Here is a 23717-nt window from a genome sequence, read left to right on the forward strand (position 1 = left end):
ATTTTTACACAGGGGAGAATGACAGGCGGCTTGTTTACATAAGCCGCCTGACTTTCTCCCTCTCTACCGACGATCGTAGTGTGACCGGCGGACATCGGATCCGCCGTTCACACGCACGGACTCCTCAGTGATTGGCTCACAAGCTGGTCACAGGCTAGCGACGTAGATCTACGTCACTCTGCCTGGCCGGGGCTGACTGCCGCAGTAAATATACTGTGCGCAGTCGGCAAGCGGTTAATATTAATCCCTATATTAGTTTTCATCTTATTATTTTCTGGAATATATTTATTTTTGATCATATTTGGGTACATATATATATATATATATATATACACGGTGTATATATATGTAGTGTATATATATGTATATATATATATATATATATACACACATATACAGTATCTCACAAAAGGTAGTACACCCCTCACATTTTTGTAAATATTTTATTATATCTTTTCATGTGACAACACTGAAGAAATGACACTTTGCTACAATGTAAAGTAGTGAGTGTACAGCCTGTATAAGGCCCCTTTCACACTAGCGGACCGTTCAGATCCACCTGTCAGTTTTTCAGGCGGATCTGAACGGATGCCCCATGCATCTCTATGGGACATCGGATGTCAGCGGAGACATGTCCGCTGGCATCCGATCCGATGCGGTCCGTCAAATCTGGACGGATGGAAACCCAATTTTCCATCCGTCCAGCGGATCGGATCGAATGGGATCGGATGAGAATAGACAGGCGGTCCGTTCTCATCTGATTCCCCCTTAGAGAACAGCAGGGACCTGACAGCTCAGTCTTTGCACACAGAGCGGAGAAGGACCTGCCATCCGCCTGCTCAGCGGGGGATCGGCAGATCGATCCCCCGCTGAGAAAAACGGAGTCCGACGATGGACTCCCATGTGTGAAAGGGGCCTAACAGTGTAAATTTGCTGTCCCCTCAAAATAATCAACACACAGCCATTAATGTCTAAACCGCTGGCAACAAATGTGAGTACACCCCTAAGTCAAAATGTCCAAATTGGGCCCAAAGTGTCAATATTTTGTGTGGCAACCATTATTTTACAGCACTGCCTTAACCCTCTTGGGCATGGAGTTCACCAGAGCTTCACAGGTTGCCACTGAAGTCCTCTTCCACTCCTCCATGATGACATCACGGAGCTGGTGGATGTTAGAGACCTTGCGCTCCTCCACCTTCTGTTTCAAGATGCCCCACAGATGCGCAATAGGGTTTAGATCTGGAGACATGCTTGGCCAGTCCAACACCTTTACCCTCAGCTTCTTTAGCAAGGCAGTGGTCTTCTTGGAGGTATGTTTGGGGTTGTTATCATCTTGTAATACTGCCCTGCCGCCCAATCTCTGAAGGGAGGGGACCATGCTCTGCTTCAGTAAGTCACTGTAAATGTTGGCATTCATGGTCCTTGTAGCTCCCAAGACCATGACACTTGCACCACAATGCTTGACTGTAGGCAAGACACACTTGTCTTTGTACTCCTCACCTAGTTGCCGCCACACACGCTTGACAACATCTGAACCAAACAGAACATGGTTCCTGTAATCCATGTCCTTAGTCTGCTCTTCTTCAGTAAACTGTTTTTTTTTTTTTTTTTGAAAATTCTTTTTATTATTTTAAAAGAGACAGAGTACAAAAACAGAGCCATTTGGCATACCCTGGCTCGAGAAACACAAAAACAAAACATACAAACAAGTGCAAAAACAACTAAACAAAACCCCAACCATGGCTGCTGCTATAAAAACACTGAAATCATGCTTCACCAGGAGAAGGCAGTAATAGCAGAATGAGTCCGTTCACTGCAGAAAAAACTGAAGATGCGTAAAAGGTGGCTGCAGTCCAAGAGCCCCCCCAAATCACAGGTAACAAGAGTAGACGTGGGCTACTGAACAACTGTGATGGGATCGTCACAATCATTGGCCGTGTCCTCCGCCTCTAACCATATGTGCCAAACCTTTGTGAACTTCTGGGGACAACCTCTGTTGGTATACCAGCCTTGTAAAGAGGCACATTCTAATTCACCAGAGCTTTCCACAAGGAAATGGTGGGAGCACCCGGCTTCCGCCACCTGAATACCACCAGTTTCCTCACGTAAAAGAGTAATAGACCCAGCAGGGTGCGGGCTGCTACAGAATGGGCCAGTGCATTCACAAGTCCCAGGAGGCAGAACTCTATTTTTGGGGGCACCCGAATAGTAGTCACTCTTTCAGCAAACTGTTTGCGGGCTTTCTTGTGCATCATCTTTAGAAGAGGCTTCCTTCTGTGATGCCATGCAGACCAATCTGATGCAGTGTGCGGTGTATGGTCTGAGCACTGACAGGCTGACCCCCCCGCCCCTTCAACCTCTGCAGCAACGCTGGCAGCACTCATACATCTATTTTCTAAAGGCCACCTCTGGTTATGACACTGAGCACGTGCACTCAACTTCTTTGGTCGACCATAACGAGGCCTGTTCTGAGTGGAGCCTGTCCTGTTAAACCAATGTATGGTCTTGGCCACCATGCTTCAGCTCAGTTTCAAGGTCTTGGCAATCTTCTTATAGTTTAGCCCATCTTTATGTACATTAACAATTCTTTTTTCAGATCTTCAGAGAGTTCTTTGCCATAAGGTGCCATGTTGAACTTCCAGTGACCAGTATGAGAGAGTGATAACACCAAATTTAACACACCTGCTGCTCCCCATTCACACCTAAGAACTTGTAACACTAAGAAGTCACATGACACCGGGGAGGGAAATGGCTAATTGGGCCCAATTTGGACATTTTGACTTAGGGGTGTACTCACTTTTGTTGCCAGCGGTTTAGACATTAATGGCTGTTTGTTGAGTTATTTTGAGGGGACACCAAATTTACACTGTTATACAAGCTGTACAGTCACTACTTTACATTGTAGCAACGTGTCATTTCTTCAGTGTTGTCACATGAAAAGATAGAATAAAATATTTACAAAAATGTGAGGGGTGTACTCACTTTTGTCAGATACTGTACATATTACATATGGGGGGGACTGACCCCCAATATGAGCTGCAAGTGGACCTCTGATGTGTAGTTCTAAAGGGGGCTGGCCCCCAAGTCTATAATAACTGTACATTGACCTCTGACTGACCCTCAAGTCTATATGAGATGCAGGTGGACCTCTGATATGTAGTATTAACCACTTTACCACCAGAGGATTTTGCTGTCTTACGTCTGGGCCACTTTTTGCGATTCCTCACTGTGCGACTTTAACTGACAATTGCGCGGTCATGCAACGCCATACCCAAACGAAATTTACGTCCTTTTTTTCCCACAAACAGAGCTTTCTTTTGGTGGTATTTGATCACCTGTGCTATTTTTACTTTTTGCGCGATAAATAAAAAAAGAGCGACAATTTTGAAAAAATAACAATATTTTTCACATTTTTTTATATGAAATTCCCCCCCAAAAAAATGTAAAAATCAAAATTTTTTATCATTTTAGGCCAATTTGTTTTCTGCTACATATTTTTGGTAAAAAAAATCGCAATAAGCGTATTTTGATTGGTTTGCGCAAAAGTTATTGCATTTACTAACTAAGGGAAAGATTTCTGTCATTTTTTTTTTTTTTTTTTAACGAGTAATGGCGGCGATCTGCGTTTTTTTTCCGGGACTGCGACATTGTGGCGGACAGATCGGACCCTTGACTGACATTTTTGACACTTTTGGGGGTACCAGTGACATTACTACAGTAATCAGTGCTATAAATATGCACTGTTACTGTAAAAATGACACTGGCAGGGAAAGGGTTAATTTTTATTGGTGATCAAGGGGTTAACGTATGTCTGGTGCTTACTAACGTGTGTGGGGGGAGGGGACTGAGTGACACAGGGACAGATCACAGGTTAAGCTATGCTGAACCCTGCAATCTGTCACTGTCTATCACTTAGGAGATCCGCCCGCTTTGTTTACACAAGCGGGCGGATCTCCAAACTCGATTCCCTGACGATCGGGGAAGAGCGGCGGTGATCACCTCCGCTCCTCCCCTGGCCTGACTCCCGCTGTGACTGAATACAGCGGGAGCGAGCCTCCGGCAGCGCGCGCGCTGCCGAGAGAGGGGAGTGTCTGGCGATGTAGGTCTGCGTCGCCAGACGTCATCGAACCACTTTGCCGCAGTAGAGCTCTAGTGAGCAGCGGTAAAGTGGTTAAATGGGGACTGAACCCTAAGTTTATATGAGCTGCACATGGACCTCTCATGTGTAGTATTAAAGCATGGAGCCATTTTTAAACTTTTCTTGCCTGGTCCTCAACAACTGCCTGGATTACTATGGTACATCTTTTCTTGCCATAAGGCCCCATTCACACCTGAGTGTTTCATGAATGCATGCAAAATCTCGCCATTTTGCACACGTTTAAGAAACATGCAAAAAACAGGTGTTGCCCTTGCGGTGCCATTCATTTCTATTGTCACTCCAAACACAGCAAGCAGACGCACTTTTTTCTGCACTGAAAAACAGACAACAAACTCATCAAAACACGTGGTTAAGGCCTTGTTCTCACCTGTGCGTTTTAGGCGCAATGCGCAAAAAAAAAAGTCCTGCATCTTTGATGCGCTTTTATATAAACGCACATTCTAGAGAATTCAATGGTAGCTCATATAAAATGCAAATGTTATATGACAGCACTACCAGGAAAGTGATTAAATATAATCCTCCAATAGTGATCAATATAAAGTGCACTTGATGGTAAAATATGACAATAAAAAATTAATATATATCACAATATAAAGTGCAAGATGCTTGGTGCTAAAATATAACCATAAAAATTAATATATATCACAATATAAAGTGCAATAATCAAAATGCTAAGTGTTAAAGTGATTTAGTGCAAAGTAAAGTGCAGTCCAAAGTTATAAGTCCATTAGTGCATTCAAAATAAGGTGCTGGACAAAAGGTGCTTAGGGTGCTCCACACTGTGGTAAAAGTGCCCCTTTTGGGGATCCACTCACCAGATGTTAAAGGTAATCAAGCTTTAACAACCATGGACTCTCCAAAACAGCCCTGTGGATGGATGGATCCGTGTGTCACCAGACGAGCCTCCAACCTTTACTAATGGTCCCTCTCGGTTACACATTCATAAGGAAGGGAAGGAGCCAAACATAGTGAAGCCCGTAGTAACTTTTATTAAGTATAATAAATAAAAAACGACTCACAAAGCTAAATGGGATAGACAGCTTTTGAAAAAAACCACATGAGAACGTAGCACGCGTCCACTTCCGGGATCGCTAGCCAGCTTGCGTTCCACGAGATGGAGGAAGTGACGCTGTGCGGTATGCCGTCAACAGGAAGTGCGTCGACGCGTTTCGCCCGCCTTAATGGGCGTTTTCATAGACATGTAATATAAAATGCGCCTAAAATGCATCAAGCGGAAAACACACCACATAGATGTGAACCGGCCCTAAAAAACACGCAATGCTAAAAAAGCTACATGAGCTACTTTGGTGTGTTTTTCACACATACAGTAGGGCAGCCTATTGAAATGAATAGGCTATCATATGCATGTAGCATGAAAATGAGTTCAAAATTGTGCATGGACAAAACTCTCAGGTGGGAATGGGGCCTACGATTTGGCAGCACGTTCAACCCCAAGTTGAATGGCGGGTTCAGCCTGGTCTCCACCTGACCTAGCCCTAACATTAAACCCAAGTATTCCCCATCTTACCAAAACTAGTCTTCCTTGCTTCAGGCCTTATGAGAGCATTCCTTCACAGCAGTCCTGCGGGCAGATTTCTTTCCAGAGAGACAGGGCCATCTTGAGGGAAGGAGAAGTGACCAGTCCACGCACAGCGAGCAGGTTGCCCTTGACAATGTCAGTCATCACACAATTCTTCTCTTACAAAGAGTTGGTATTTTGTGAAGCTAGAACAGATCAAAACAATGCCCATGATGTACAAGTCAGGGGCGTAACTACAGGGGTTGCAGGGGTTGCAATCGCTACCGGGCCCCATGCTCCAGGGGGCCCAGTAGCAAACCAGTGGGTGAACTTCTAGGATCTCAAAGGTCACACTTGCGACCGGGCCCTGGCATTTCACCACTGTGGGGAGGCCCCAAGATTGCAGGAAGGGGGCCCACTGCAGAACTTGTGAAAGGATCCTGATGCGGGACCATAATAAAAGGCCATGCAATTAGATTAAAGAGCCCCAGGATTAGTGGGAAGAGCCCCGGGCTTGAAGGGAAGGGCCCCGGCCAGGGGTCTGGGGGGCCCTTCATGGTTTCTTGCATCGGGGCCCTGAAGGTTCTAGTTACGCCTCTGGTACAAGTCCTACACCCCCATGGTAATAGTTCCAAACAAAGTCTTGACACACTTCTATACTGCTCACCCTCCCCCTCCCCAGAAGGAAAGCTCTGAGGTAAAGGCCCTGTAGCTATTTCCCATAAAAACCAATAACCCCCTGGCAGCTCCCCCATAGGACTACACGTAGGCAAGCCTCCTTACCCAGAAAGCCACCCAACCAGAATGGGCAGGGCATTTACTAAGGCTGCTTTCACACTGCTCTGTTGCAAAAACACTGTAAAAAAGCATATGCCGTGCTTCCAGCATGTTTTTCACCTGTGAAAAAATGTCATGTGACTCAAAAAGCACAAAACAAATGCAACCGCAGGTGCTTTTTTGTTGAGTTTTCTATTCATTTTCGATAGGAAGGTACTTTTTTTTTTATCGCACCAAACATGCACCAAAAATGCAGCATGCACCGGTTGCCAACCGCCTGCCGCAGTTATACTGCGGCAGGCAACTGTTCCTGCGCAAAACAACGTAGGTAAACGTCGGCCGCGCACCTGCAGCTAGGGGGCGAGCACGCGCCACCAGCGGCGTGCTCCTGCCCCCGTTCGTCAGCAGGGAATCCGATGCAGTGGGCAGGCGCCTCCGATTGCCACCTGACACCCGCCATCGTTCCCCGCTGAGAGAGAAGGACGGTCAGCTGTTGTAAACACAGCTGACCAATCTTCTCCCTGGAATGATCACAGAGCTCCTGTGATCCTTCTATATAGGAACACAGGTCTCTGTGATAATTTCACAAGCCACGCCCCCCCCCCAGTTAGAAACACGCCCCTAGGTACACATTTAACTCCTTGATCACCCACAGTGTTAACCCCTTTCCCTGCCAGTGTCATTATTACAGTAACAGTGCATATTTTTAGCAATGATTACTGTAGTAATGTCACTGGTACCCCCAAAAGTGTTAAAAATGTCAGTCAGGGGTACGATCTGTCCGCCGCAATGTCGCAGTCCTGCAAAAAGTCGCAGATCGCTGCCAATATTAGTAAAAAAAAAAACAATAAAAACGACATAAATCTTTCCCGTAGTTAGTAGACGCGATAACTTTGTGTAAATCAAAATACGCTTATTGTGATTTTTTTTTTAACCAAAAATATGTAGCGGAAAACAAATTGGCCTAAAATGTTAAAAAAATTTTATTTTTATTTTTTTTTGGGAATTTTATATAGCAGAATGTGAAAAAATATTGTTTTTTTTTTTCTTTCAGAATTGTCGCTTTTTTTGTTTGTAGTGCAAAAAATAAAAATCGCACAGGTGATCAAATACCACCATAAGAAAGCTCTATTTGTGGGAAAAAGGGACTTCAATTTTATTTGGGTACAGCGTTGCAGGACCGCGCAATTGTCCGTTAAATTAGCGCAGTGCCGAAGCGCAAAATATGGCCTGGTCATTAAGGGGGCAAATCCTTCCGATGCAGAAGTGGTTAAAAAATGCAACTGTCCCACAACTGACTGGTGTGAAAAGTTTCATAGAATTAACAATCATGGGTTTTTTTTTTTCTGCTTTTGATAAGGCAAATACAGAAGAAAAACTCCTAGAATTAAGGTATGCTCTCCTGCTATGGGGACATCTAGTGGCCAAGTAACAAACTGCACTAGGCCACATTGGCCTACATACTTGCCCAGCCCTAAACTCACACATTCCCGGTTGCTATGGCAATCAGAAGTGTGTGTGTGTGTGTGTGAATGCCGCTGTCGGTGGCAGGAAAAGAGTTAATGTGAAGCCTTTTTCAAAAATCCTAACATAGACTTTAAAAGTGGCCACATATCTCATTAATTAACCACTTAAGCCCCAGCCCTATTTCGGACACTTTTTGTTTACAAGTTAAAACCATTTTTTTTTCCTAGAAAACTACTTAGAAGCCCCAAACATTATGTATATTTTTTTAGCAAAGACTCTGGAGAATAAAATGTCGGTCATTGCAAAATTTTTTGGCACGCGATATTTGCGCAGCAGTCTTTAAAACGCCATTTTTTTTGGAAAAAATTTGAAAAATCACATTTCACTGCATTTAAAAAATACTAAACAGTAAAGTTAGCCCATTTTTGTGTATATTGTGAAAGATGATGTCACGCCGAGTAAATAGATACCCAATATGTTATGGTTTAAAATTGCGCCCCCCCCCCATGGGATGGCGACAAACTACGGTCAATAGAGATCTCAATCTGCGACGATTTAAATTTATTTAACGGTTACCAGTTTAGAGTTACAGTGTAGCTCTTTTTTTTTAAATTATTGCCCACACTCTGGCGATCGTGGCGATACCTCACATGTGTGGTTTGAACAGCGATTTCATTCGCGGCTCGACATTAGGGTTGCCACCTCATCCCGTTCTGTGGCTGATTAAGGTGGTAATTAAACTCACTTGGAGCCTTCTCTGCATTAAATTAGCATTAATTACCTGTGTAATTAATTAGTGTTCTGTTTTAAAGGGATAAGGTGGCAACTCTACTCGACATGCGTATACGTTTTTTTTTTGTGCGCGAGCTAACGGTGACGGGGCGGCTAAATTTTTTTTTCTTCCTATTTCTTTTTTCTTTTTTTTTAACTTTATTACAGGTTTTTAAAAAAAAAAAAAAATCTGATCACTTTTATTGCTGTCACAAGCAATGTAAACATCCCTTGTGACACCAATATGCAGTGACAGGTACACTTTATGGAGGGATCGAGGGTCTAAAAGACCCTAGACCCCTCCACTACACTTCCATGTATGCAAAACGCCGAAAACTGCGTTTTTGCATACAGCCGTTTTTTAAATTTGCCGCCTTTTGCAGCACAGTAACCCGGAAGTGACGTCATGATGGACGCCGCCTCCGGGTTATGTCATCGGAGACCCGATGGATGCCATTTCCGGCATTCATCGGGACTCCATCCAGCCGGCGGACGTGCCGGCTGGGTGCTCGGGGCTTCCGGTGGGACGGGAGCCCCGAGCAAAGCCACGGAAGGCGGCAGGAGGGGGGGGGGACGTCCCCTCCCACTCACCCGGGTAACGATCGAGCGGCTACCGAGCATCGGTCTTTACTGATGGAAAGCCGACCGTCGGCTTTAAACCACGGTACCGGGATGATGCCTCTAGCTAGAGGCATCATCCCGGTATAACCCCGCAAAGTTACCCGACGTACCGGTACGTCAGTATGCAGTAAGTGGTTTAAATGATGAAGACCACTAAAATGATCAAATTGAACAGGAATCCTAAACCACACATGATCCATTTGATTGATTTATTGAGTGCTGCAGAATCGATTGGCTATGGAGGAATGTTATTAATCATTTCATACTAATTGTGTTAGACCAACCAATAGTCAGCTGTGCTCAATAGTACTAATGTGCAGAGCGTATAGCACAATTGTTTCCTACTGGCCCTAATGGTTTCTAGAACACAGGCAACTTAGGGGCCATACACACTAAAAGTGTATGTAAATATGAAGTGGTGGCGCTGCTTATAAAGTGCAAATAGGTATATATAAATATATAAAATGAAAAGAATATAAAATGTAGAAACACAGATGTGATTGAGGAATAAAAATATAAATATAAATGGTGGATATGTAAATAGTGCCACAATATAGTGAAAATCCAACATAAAATAGTATTGGGAATGAGTTAATATGGAATATATAAAAAAATATAAAAAAGTAAAATGAAGTAAAATATAAATAACCACCAAAGTGCGTAATATAAAGTGCAAAGTGCTACAATATATATATCCTAGTATATACCTAAAATAATAATATCAGCATGTTGCAATAAAATGGTAAGAGAATAACTTGAAATAATAATACATAGGCGATGGTATAATATGAAAAAGTGTGCACAAAGTGCAACAATTAAATTGGGTGTGCGGAAAACTTTTCCGGAAAAATAAATAAGAGTGCGGGAAACTATTTTTACAAAGTGCAGCAAGAAGTGATGCGATCTAAATTCATGTGATAAATAGTCCGTATAATAGTAAAGGTGCAAACAATATTATGGGCAAGCTAGATGTGCAAAGAAATATGAACTCCAAGGTGGAAATAAGAAATGGTATTCAATCAGATCAGCTGATAAAATAAGTCCATATATAGATGATTGTGCCCCGAGGAGTGGTGAATGAATAAGTATCCTGCGGTGACCCCCAAGGTGGGTGACTGGCGAGTGGCGGGGAAACCTCTAGTAGAAAAACCTACTCACCAGATGTACCCACCCCACACAGGGGTATAGGGCAGGTACTGTAGAAATATCCTGTTGGTCCTGGCTCTGGGTAGTAGTTCCCTTCCTGGGGGAGATGTAGTATAGGGTCCGCAGGGATATCCTAAAGTGGGATCCTATCCGTAAATGTTATTGTTGAAATTGTTAAAATTCCAATAAAAATGTAAAAGTAAAAAGAAAAAAAAAACATAACCTCAACGCGTTTCGTGGCCCATCGCCATTTCGTCAGGAGTAGATGCATGAAAAACTATAAAAAACATATAAGAAAAATGGCACAATGATGGTAATTAGGAAATGAAAAGGGGGAGGGGAAGGGGAAGGGGAAACAAAGTCCCCAAATACCCAAACTTTCATATAAGCTCAGATAGTGTGTGGCATGGGAAATGGATGTGGGCCAAATGTCCTCCTCGGGAGCCGAGGGCACACAAAGCAGGCGGAACAGGCAGAACACGCCGCACACATGGTGAGTGTGGACTAGGGTGGACGGAAAGAAGAATGTGGCGTGTAGCAGCGTGAAAGGATATCTATAAAGAAAATAGTAAAAAATCTGTATATAGTAAAACATATATTTTATATATATATATATATATATATATATATATATATTTTTTTTTTTTTTTTCTTTATAGTCCAGAACAGCTGTATGGTATGATTTTTAAATGATTATGATGCCTTAAAATATTATTTTACCTTAATGGATATTTGCTTTTGTTCCAGCTCCAATCCTCTATTCCATCATAGATAAGTAACAGTGACACTACTCATCACAAGTGTGTAACCGCTCCATCCTACAGGTTTCTCTAAGCGTCAGAACCCGCAAGGGCTATCCAGAAAGTTCTAGACATGGGTGGGCTAGGACAGTGGTCCTCAACTCAGGACTTCAGGGCCCACTAACAGGCCAGATTTTAAGTATTACCTTGGGGAGATGCAGACTAGAGTACTGCAATCACTGAGCAGCAAATTATATCACTTGGGATGTATTTCAGTTATCTTGCAAATCTGGCCTGTTAGTGGGCCCTGTAGGCCAGGGTTGAGGACCACTGGGCTAGGAGACCCAAAACCAAGGTTTTATTGCTTACTTATACATAGTACAATATCATCTGGTGAACACCTTGTATTGAGATCCTCTCTAACACCGGTAGCTCCAAGGCGCTGCAAGAGGGGCCAATGCTACATGCAGACCAGCAGGACACTGCAGCCCCAAATAGTTGGTCTACTTCAATCAATATAAAAAGGGGGGGGGGGGAGGTGCAGCGCTATAATTAATATAGAAAACTGGGACTACAACAGGTATGACGATCCTGCAACAATTTCAGCTTAGTGTAAGTAAAATACACCATGCCTGAAATTAGAATAGGAATGAAATAACATTGAAAATACAATACTCACTCCATCATGTGTCAACAAGTAGAAATATGTGCATAATGTAAAAAATATGTCTAGGTAAGACAAAAATGAAAAACTTATTATATGTGCTAACCAATAAAGGTGAATATACCTGCCCTAATTAGGGCAAATGAACAGAAAAAAAAAAAACAGTCAGAAAATACATGTAAAAAATTGTGTGTATAGAGAAAAAATTGTCCAAAGTCACTCGTGATAAGGTTCTGCAGGAAAAGTGCTCAATAGATTCCAAAAGTCTTCACATTTCATCTTTGAAAATCACCCAATCATGTATAAACCACCACCAATAATGGAGGGGGGCTTACCAGATGTAGTAGGCACAAATAGGCATACGCCTAATGAGCCAACAAAAGCATATTTAGTCAACGGTGACCGCCTCAACTTCTCCAATTAAAATGTAGACAGCCTTTACTCATCCAATGTGGGTATGTGTGGATGGGATAAAGATGAATAGGACGTTCAATAAGACCGACAACAGAATCCTCTCTGGACCATCTCCACAGTAACTCAAAGAAAAGAGGAACTCCACAGTGTAAAAACTTCCCAATAAGATATAGCTCCCTCCTAGGTAGGTGCTAGTTAAAATATATGTATGGCCCTGTTCTGCTTATGAGGAGAGCCTGATCTGTAGGTTAGCCTGTCACATGCTTCCAGGTGTGACTTATTGAGTCTGGGGAGTCTCCCCACTGTATCCAATGAGGGATCTTGTTGGACAGTGGAGGAAACCAGTAGCCAATAGCACACCAGGGTTTATGACTGTCCCAGTGGGTGGGCACTGCCGCAATGCATCCTGGGATTGGGAATAAATCCGGAGGGAGCATGTGACATGGCGTCTTTTGGCGGGAGCAAAGTCCCAGGAGGAGGTGGAAGGCTGTCTCTCCTCCTGCAGAGTGAGGAAGGTGGTCCAGGCGATTGGCCTAGGGACCAGGAGTAGAGCTGGGCTGCAGAGGATCCAGTGCGCTGACCAGTGGAGCTGTTGGGCAGTATCGTGAGTACCAAGGGATCTGCCTAGGGGTCTGCCTAAGAGAGGGGAGCACTCCAGAGAAGTCAGGGGATCATGGAGACAGCTCACTCAGAGTGTTACAGTAAAGGGGGTGCCGTGTAGTTGACCCTGAAAAATAGGCACAAAGGGGGTGCCAGGAAGGGCCCTGAAGTTGTTCAGCAGTACAGTTCAGTTGCTTCAGAGTACAGATTGCTTCAGAGTACAGATTGCCTCAGAGAATTACTTCAGTTCTGCATCACAGCTAGTGACAGACTGAACCCAGCGGCCTAGCCGTGACTAGCTCAATTTCAGCGTTACTCAGCGTTAACCAGCATTTATTCAAGTTGTCCCTGCCTATTGTGCATAGTTTTGTTCAGTTGGAGTATCCCACTCATCCCTTCTCCTATCCAAGTTCCTAATAAGACATAAAAACCAAAGAAACTGGACTGATTCTTGTCCGAGGTAAAAACACTTGGAAAATGCCAGATTGCTCAAATGTTGCTAATGGTAACCCAGTGGGACCCGTAACTAGCAGCTCCCTTGGGAATAGTGCTACAAAAATATTTAATAAAATTGGATACACTTACAAAATAGAAGAACAAGCGCTTGTTTCAAAGAACATCAGAAGGTCATGGGTATCGCAGTGATATCAAGGTTACAACCTTTGATACAAGCGCTTGTGGTTCTTCTATTTTGTAAGTGTATCCAATTTTATTAAATATTTTATTGGGAAATTTTTACACCCTGTGGAGTTTCTTTTTTTCTTTGAGTTACTGTGGAGATGGTCCGGAGAGGATTCTGTTTTCGGTCTTATTGAGCATCCTATATATCTTGATCCCATCCACACATACCCACATTGGATGAGTGAAGGCTGTCTACATTTTAATTGGAGAAGTTGAGGCGGTCACCGTTGACTAAATATGCTTTTGTTACCTCATTAGGCGTATGCCTATTTGTGCCTACTACATCTGGTAAGCCCCCCTCCATTATTGGTGGTGGTTTATACATGATTGGGTGATTTTCAAAGATGAAATGTGAAGACTTTTGGAATCTATTGAGCACTTTTCCTGCAGAGCCTTATCACGAGTGACTTTGGACAATCTTTTGTCTATACACACAATTCTTTACATGCATTTTCTGACTGTTTTTTCTGTTCATTTGCCCTAATTAGGGCAGGTGTATTCACCTTTATTGGTTAGCACATAATATAAGTTTATTTTTCATTTTTGTCTTACCTAGACATATTTTTTACATTATGCACATATTTCTACTTGTTGACACATGATGGAGTAAGTATTCTATTTTCAATTTTATTTCATTCCTATTCTAATTTCACTCATGGTGTATTTTACTTACACTAAGCTGAGATTGTTTGCAGGATCGTCATACCTGTTGTAGTCCCAGTTTTCTTTAATAATTATAGCACTGCACCTTCTTTTCCCCTTTTTATACTTGTCACAGATTGTCTTCGGTGGTGTTAGCAACTGTTCGACAGTTCTTGATAGTTGGCGCAGTATTCCCTTCCCACCTACTTCAATTATTGACCAATTCAATAATATATTCCTTATTAATAATTAAGATAATCAATTAATTCATTAATGGGAGACCCAAATGCATATCTTAGATGTGGCATCCTCCCTTGTACAGGCTAACTACCCCCCCCCCCCCTCCCCAGCGTTACAGGCCTCGCGAGTCCTCAGATGACCGTCCAGAGCAGCACTGTGCATTACAGGCCTTCTGACGAGAGTCCCACTCCTGACATCGACCGTCCAAAGCAGAGAGCACTGCGAGTGTGTACATTACAATTACAGACCTCCCCTCAGACCACCGTCCGTCCAGAGCACTGTGTGCATTACAGGCCTTCTCTGACCACAGGCATCCAAAACACTGTGCATTACAGGCCATCCCTCAGACCTGGGACCACCATCCAGCACTGTGCAGCATTACAAGCCTTCCAGAGTCAGACCACCATCCCAGAGCACCGTGCATTACAGGCCTCCCCTCAGACCACCATCCAGAGCATTGTGCAGCATTACAAGCCTCCTCAGACCACCGTCCAGAGTACTGTGTAGCATTACAGCCACCATCTAGAGCAGTGTTTCTCAACTCCGGTCCTCAGGGCACACCAACAGGCCAGGTTTGCAAGATAACTGAAATACATCACAGGTGATATAATTTGCTGCTCAGTGATTGCAGTATTCAAGTCTGCATCTCCCCAAGGTAATACTTAAAATCTGGCCTGTTCGTGTGCCCTGAGGACCAGAGTTGAGAAACACTGATCTAGAGCACTGTGCAGAATTACAGGCCTCCTCCGACTACCGTCCAGAGCACCGTGTGCATTATAGGCCTCCTCAAACCACTGTCCAGAGCACTGTGTGCATTACAGGCCTCCTCAGACCACTGTCCAGAGTACTGTGTGCAATGTGTTACAGGCCTCCTCTTCAGACTTTCCATGTCCAGAGACTGTGTGCATTACAGGCCACCTCAGACCACTGGCCAGAGCACTGTGTACATTACAGGCCTCCTCAGACCACCGTCCAGAGCACTGTGCAGGATTACAGGCCTCCTCAGACCGTCCAGAGTGGCTAAATCTGTATCTGTGAGTTTGTTCAAACCTTAATACCATAAATATCAACATGATATTAGATTATTTTTTACTCCAGGAGTATATAATGAGTTTGGAAATTCTATAGAAATGCCTAAATAATGCAATAAAATTTAACTAAACACATTAGACTAAAATTATTTTATTCAACTAAAATCTACTGGAGATTTTAGTCAACTAGAAAATGACTAAAACGAAAAGAATTGCAGATGACTAAAATGGGACTAAAACTAAAATGGCATTTTAGTCAAAAGACTATAACTAAAACTAAATCAAAATTCAATGCCAAAATTAACACTGCAGCAGACCTTTGTAACTCTTTAGGTATAGGGGAACTGCTCATTCAGAAGAAGAAGAAAAGAAGACTCAGTCATGTGTAATGCCTCGTTTCCACTGAGCGGTACGGTACGGTTCGGTACAGTTCAGTACGGTTTGGTACGGTTCGGTACGGTACACCTTGATCAGACTTGTGTTTCCACTGTCAACAGTACCTAAGGTCAACAGTACCTCAACAGTATTGCTCCACCCTGTTGGTACGGTACTAATGTGCTTGGTACCCCAACGAAAGGGTACCAAAAAAGTGGTACAGTACGGTTCGGAATTAGGGTACCATTTAAAACTTTTGACAATGGAAAAAGCAAAAATTGTATACCATACCGGACCGAACCAAACTGTATCGTACCACTCAGTGGAAACGAGGCATAAGTGATTTAGGAATACATTTTACTAAAGTTAAAGTGGAAGTTCAGCCAAAACCTAAAATCTAACCCTAAACCTACTCTCAGCCACATTCTAAAACAAATCTATCTAACCCTGTAAAGTAGAAATCAATATACTTACAGTACCTGTTCTGCAGCTGCTCGGGTCCGTTCCCAGGCTGAGCTGTCAGTGGTGGCTTCAGTGTGTAGAAGTGTGCAGGAGAGGCAGCTGACATTGGAAGCCCCTAGTAACTCTATGGGTGATGTCACTTCCCAGGCAATTCCCAGCCATTGTCGGTTCGCTCCAGCACACAGACTATTCTGCTGGAGACCAGACTGGATCGCTTCAAAAAAGTTATGTATAGCGATTTTTGCTTTACAGGGTTAGATAGATTAATTTTAGAATGTGGTTAAAAGTAGCTTTAGCATTAGATTTTAGGTTTTGGCTGAACTTCTACTTTAAACAGAACTATTACATCTTGCTTTAACATGGCAAGGGACAAAGTCTTTTGGCAGTGTTAAACAGTGGTCTCCAAACTGTGGCCTGCAGGCTGAATGCAGTCCTTTGCTTGCCTTTATTTGGCACCTGGGCACTATTCCTCCCACTGACACCAACAAAGGGGCAAAATTCCTTCCACTGACACCAACAGTGGGGAACCATTCCTCTCAGTGACACCAACAATAGGTCATTTTTCCTTCTACTGACACCAGTAATGATGCACTATTCCTCCCACTGACACCAGAAATGGGGCATAATTCCTTCCACCAATATAAACAATTAGGCTCTATTCCTCCCACCAATACCAATGATGGGCACTAGCCCTCCTTCTACTGACTACAGGCACTATGTCATTTTTTTACTCATGCTGGGGCCTTTTCTACTTCCACTGGAAACTCCGCCCCCCTAAAGTCTGAAGGAAAGTAAATAGGCCCTTTGTTTAGAGTTTGGAGACCCCTGGTGTAAAACATCACTATTCCCCTAATAGTGAAGGCTAATGGCTCCATTAGTCACTGAGTCCACATCTAACAGCGGGGTGGTAAATGGCACACATTTGCAGAAGATTGACACCTGTAATAAAGGAAGCTCTGCCAACGGCACCTGCTAACAGCGGGTGACCTATTAAGTGTGCCCAGCATGATGGTGTGCTCTACTGTTCCTCCAAGGATAACTGGTTCCATGCCATGGATATTGGGATAATTTGAGCCTGTTCTCAAGCTATAGCTGTGCTTAGCGTTTTGAGACATATCTCTCTCTCTCTCTCTCTAACAGAAACAGAGGGACGGAGATATCATCCAGAATCATCGCTGAATGGGTCATTCTAGCTAGCCAAAAGGCTTATAGAGCTTACGGCTTGATTCCTGTGGAAGCAGTGACAATGCACTCAACCAGGAGTATGAAGGCTTCATGGGCGCCCTGTGAAAGGGCACCAGAAATATTTGTAGGGGGGTGGCATGTCTTCTATTAAGGAATTTCTGGCTCATTATGGGGTGCAGCTAGCTTCCTTATACTGTTAGAATCTATCCATAAGGTTTCTGTTGGCTAAGTGCTATGTTGGAATCCTTACCTTTTTCAGCATCCCACCCTTGTTTTTTTTGGGCTAGTTTTTTTTTTTAAATGTTAACTTTATTGTACACATATAAAGAAGTACAAAACGTACCATCAGAAGTATTACTTAGAAAAAGAACAACAAATAGTCGAGTCAGTGCATATAATACATAGTGAAAGTGAGGGATTCATCATAATATTCATATATAACAGCAAAGGTCACGTAAACTGTGAACAGGTTATCCACCATTAATGTAGTATTATGGCAAAACTAATGTTGTGCTTTTATTCATAGTATCTTGTTGCTGTCTATGTGTTAAGCGATACAGTGCAATCAGAGTTCACCCAAGTATCCCAGACTTCATGGAATTTACGAGGGCAGCCTCTAGCTTCATAAGTTAATTTGTATAGTGGAAGTGCCTGATTGACCAATGTCAGCCAAAAGCCAGTAGGAGGAGTGGAGGATTTCCACTGCATAATTATGGATTTCTTAGCATAGTATAACACCAGTCTCAAAAAAAGCTGAACGTTTTTAGATAAGGATTCATCATCAATATACCCTAGAAGGCATCTCAAGGGATTGCATATGTTATCAGCGAAATAGAGCTAATAAACACAGTCACCTCCGACCAGAACGCTCTGACAGGTGGGCATTCCCACACCATATAATAAAAAGTGCCATCAGCTATGGAGCATCGAGAGCACGATGCTGATGATAGTCTATTCAGCTTAAACATAAAATAGGGAGTATAATATGCTCTATATAAAAATTTTGTTTGAATAACCTTGTCCCTGGAGGAAATAACAGTAGATACTTGCAATGGAAGCACGTCTTGCCATATTTCCTCCGTAAGCTCCGGTATATCTGTATGCCATTTGGATTCAGTGAGATTGAGTCTGTCAGTTTGAGTGTAGTAGTCAAGAATAATATGTGGATACAAGCTTAGAATTATTTGGGTCTAATAAAAGACGCTCTAAAGGAGAGGGCTGTATGGAGATATTACGCAAGCAAAATTGAGTCACAGCTTTATGTCGCAGTTGAAGATATCTAAAGTATGCAGTTTGGGGGAGGCCATATTCTGTACTGGAACTCTGTGAATGAGTGAAATGTCTTTTGTGGTAAATAAATGGGGTATTAGCTTTACTCCCTGCCTGGACCAATATGCCCCATCTGTCCGCCAGAAAAATTCTCACAACTGTGGGTTGTGCCATAAGGGGGCATTAGGAGAGTGGGAGGGAGTAGTATTTGAGTGCAGCAGATTTGATGCTTTAAAGATCTGTAGTGTCATGGATAAGATGCTTGTACTGTGCCTACCCAGAGTGGATTGATGATGAATGATTCATAGGATGTGAGAATCGCTGCCTCCAAAGCAACGGCTGCATTTTTATGTTCCAGGTTAAACCACCAATGAGCATGAGCCAACTGGGAAGCAATGTAGTATTTATGGAGATTAGGGGCTGCTAGGCCGCCTTCCCGAACCAGTAGCTGGAGTGTATCCTTAGCAATTCTAACTGACTTCCCCCCCCCCATATAAAAGATGTAAGGATAGAATCAATCTCACAGAATCTGTGTTTAGGAATATGTACTGGAGAGTTAAGAAAAGAAAACATAAAGAAAACATGGCAAGAAAATCATTTTAAAAATTTTGATTCTACCCAGTATGTTGATCGTGAGGTCAGCCCACAATTTCAGATTGTTTTTTAATCGGTTAAGGAGAGGATCTAGATTATTTCTGATATATAGTGATAGCAGTTGTTGTACTATTACCCCTAGATAGCGGAAGGTATCCACGCTTTTTAATGGGAACGAGGATGGAAGAGTTATTGGAGAATGAGAATCCACTGGAAACAGGAGGGATTTCTTCCAGTTCACCCTGAAACCCTAGAAGTGGCCGAAGCGGCTGATGGCCTCCAAAAACGTGAATATGGAAGAATTTGAGTCTGCTAGGTATATCAACATATCATCTGCATAAAGGGACACCTTCTCCTCAAGCCCATTAATTATTAGGGCCTTAATACTGGGATTCACCCTAATCAATTTAGCTAATGGTTCTATTGCCATGGCAAAAAGCAACGGTGACAGGGGGTAACCCTGTCTAGTACCTCTCGCAATAGGGAAAGGGTCTGATACATATGTATTTACTCTTAAACAGGCTTTAAGTTTGTAATACAATAGTTTAATCCATTGGAGGAAGTTATCACCAAACCCAAACTTTGCCAATACTTCTTGCAAGTATGGCTATTCCACCGAGTCGAATGATGTGTATCCAGAGATAATATTATCATAGAACCCATATTGTCATGTTTGGTCTGGATATTGGTGAACAGCCTCCACAAATTAATAGAAGTAGAGCGGCCTGGGATAAATCCAGTTTGGTTCGACTTTATAATTGAGGTAATAACTGTATTTCATCTGCGAGCAAGAACTTTGGCTAAGATCTCGACGTCAGAGTTGCTCAGAGAGATAGGACGATATGACTCACAATTTAGATGGTCTTTATGAGGTTTTGGTATAAGTACAATTAAAGCCTTTTTTTTTGGCTAGTTAGTTCCCAAATGTATTCTGCCATGGAGCCACTCAGGAATACAATCATATTAAATACTTACCCTAATTTTCCTTTCCTGATGGGCTTCATGGCAGCAGGAGTTCCCTCCCAGTGTCATGAGTAGGCTAGTTAGGGAACCTGGCCCCTGGCTCAGGAGCTGTGTTTAGTCTGCCTTCTACCTCTTCTTAGTGGACTGACCCTACAGGTTCTGACCTGCCGCCTGATGTAGGACACTACTGTGATGTTGTTCAGCCTCACTGGGGACTAAAAAGCCAAAAGTATGCTGCCATGGAGCCCATCAGGAAAGGGAAATGAGGATAAGTATTTGATATTAAATTTTCCGTTACATTGACATATAGGAAAACTCCCTACCATACATGGGTGGGCCTTACACCTAAATGAAACCTTTGCCCTAATACATGCATCCCCATACAGACTTGTAGTGTGAATTTAGAGATGGGGTGTGCCTGACCAGTTTTCTTAGACTACAGAGTGCATTGGCCGTACTAAAAACCCACACCAATAAGGTTCTGGGTGTGGTAGATATGTTGGTGCCATCACCCTAATTCAGGGGAGATGCATCCAAAAATGTTGCTACACAAAAAAACGCCACATAGGACATAGCCCTTCTAAGGCTACCAAAACATTTTATTTATAAATACTGGCCATAAAAATAGGTTACATTATACTGCATCCCTGCAACACCCCTAGGGGTAGAGAGGAGAGGGGGGCATTCCTGTGGGGGTGTTGCAGGCATGCACTGTAATGTAACCTATTTTTATGTCCAGTATTTATAAATAAGATGTTTTGGTAGCCTTAGAGGGGCTGTATCCTATGTAGTGTTTTTTTTGTACAGAGAGCATTGGGCAGCCTGATCAAACTCTGTCAGGACCGGGACTCAAACCTGGGACCTCTTCTGGCATTGATTCTTCTCGCTGAGCTATCATGGATGCTGGATAGCTCCCAGCCTGATCTTTTGGACAACCTTGCCTTGTGTCTGGATTGCTATTGAACCTCGATCTCCTTGCTCCTCCCATGAACTTCCTATATAGCCTTGCATCTGCAGTTCCTATCGCCAAATTATTGTGGTCTGATCCTGCAAACTACTTGAGCTACTTCTATTGCTGTTTGGAAAATTACTTTTGCTTGTGACCCTGACTACGAAACTCTACCCCTGCATCGACCTTGGCTTGTGACCCCCACTATGAACCTCTCCTCCTGCATGAACCTTAGCTTGTGCCCCCAACTACAAAACTCTCTCCTCCACCGAACTTGGCTTGTGACCCCCAACACGGATTATTGGTCTAGTAATTCAGACTTCCCTTTCTCTCGCAGAACTGAGAACTGAGCTTGACTGACGTTGTTGGCCATAGGACTCCACTCATTACAGGTATTCTCCTAACATAATTATCTGGCCACAACATGGAGACTGAAGAAACTTAATTAACCCTGAGTGAACATGTTTTGCTAACTGAGGTTGTTCAAGGCTTAGAAACACGAGTGCAAAAGTTACAAGGAGAAGTAATTGAATTGTGAACACAACTTGCGCAGCAACGCCAACAACCAGCTACTAACAGTGATTCAAACCACTTCCCTTTGCCTGATAAATTCAATGGGGATCCTAAACTCTAAAGAGGCTTCCAGAATCAATGTCGACTGCACTCTTAGCTGCAACCTTACCGATTTGTAACCCCACGCTCCAAGACAAGCTTTATTATATCTCTGTTCGTTGATGAGGCCATGGCATGGGTTTCCCCATACTTGGAGCAAGACCATGAGATTAGGAGAGTTCAAGGGGTTTGTGACCACCATAAATTTAATTTTCAATGATCCGAACCGCGGCACTACGGCTGAAACTGTTTTGTTGAACTTGCGCCAAGGGAGACGACCTGTTGATGAATAGGCTGCCGAATTTCGTCGATGGTTAACTTTGAACGACAGTGCAAAGCGCTTTCACTTTAGAAAAAGATTTTCTAAAAAAATAAAAGATGAACTATCCAGAATAGATACGCCCAATGGTCTTGATGACTTTATTAAATTGAGCATTAAGATCATTGGATGATTTATGGAGTGACAATTTGAGAAACAAAGATCTGTTGACTTTAGTTCTTCGTTCAATCCTCAACCAATGTCTAAATCATTTGCCAGCTATGAACCTGAACCCGAACCTATGCAGATTGGTGCTCTCAGCTTTGCTGAAGAGATGCAGACGTGAACTGAATCTTTCGCCTCTATTGCAGCCAGTCAGATCACTGCGCCCTCAGGTGTGCAAATAAATCAAGACGAACAAGACAAACCATTGCGGCGGCTGGTGAAAGAGAATTGTCTAGGGAGCAAGTGTGATCCATTACACAACCCTTGTTTACCGTAACCTCAATACCAAGACTTTAAACACATTTGTGAGAAGAAAAATGCTGATTAATTACCACCCCGCAAGGCATATGATTGCCCAATAGAGCTTGTACCAGGAGCCCCAATTCCTTTTGGTCACATCTACAATTTTTCTGAACCTGAACTTGAAGGCGTTAATGGACTTTCTACAAGAAAATTAGGTGAAGGGGTATATCTATCTGTCCCTCAACCTCTCCTGCTGGTGCCCAGCTATTCTTTGTTGAAAAAAAGATGGAACCCTGCACCCATGCATTGATTACAGAGAATTAAATAAAATAACAGTCAAGAATCATTACCCACTTCCTTTAATTCCAGAACTATTCGAGAGACTGAGAACAGAAAATATTTTCATCAAGCTTGATCTGCGGGGTGCATATAATCTTGTTCGCATTCGACCTGGAGATGAATAGAAGATGGCCTTTCGAACAAGATATGGGCATTATTAATCCCTAGTAATGTCCTCTGGGCTCTGTAATGCACCAGCTACCTTTCAACATTTCATAAATTATGTTTTCAGAGACTTGTTAGACCAATTTGTGGTGGTTTATCTGGATGATATACTTATCTTTTTGAACAATTTACAGGAACACTGGGATCATGTCTGTACTGTTTTACAACGACTACGACAAAATAAATTAAATATTAAATTGGAGAAATGTGATTTCAGAAAGACTCGTATACAGTTCTTGGGCTATATCATCTCTCCTGAAGGGCTGAACATGGATTCCAGCAAGATCCAAGCCATCCTAGACTGGCCTACCCCCAAGAATATAAAGGATGTGCAATGGTTCTTGGGGTTCGCAAACTTTTACCAGAGATTTATTAAAACATTTTCAAAAATTGTAGCCCCCAATACTAATGTGAAAAGGAAGGAGGCACGCTTCCAGTGGTCAACAGAGGCAGAAATGGCTTTCTCACATCTGAAAACCTTATTCACCACTGCACCTGTACTGTTACAGCCTAACCCAGACCTTCCCTTTATAGTAGAAGTAGATGCCTCCAATACAACCATTGGAGCAGTTCTTTTTCAGAGAATTGGTGAAATAATGCCATTA

The sequence above is a fragment of the Pelophylax lessonae genome (assembly GCF_965119305.1).
Source record: "Pelophylax lessonae genome assembly, chromosome: 1".
NCBI classification, from domain to species: domain Eukaryota; kingdom Metazoa; phylum Chordata; class Amphibia; order Anura; family Ranidae; genus Pelophylax; species Pelophylax lessonae.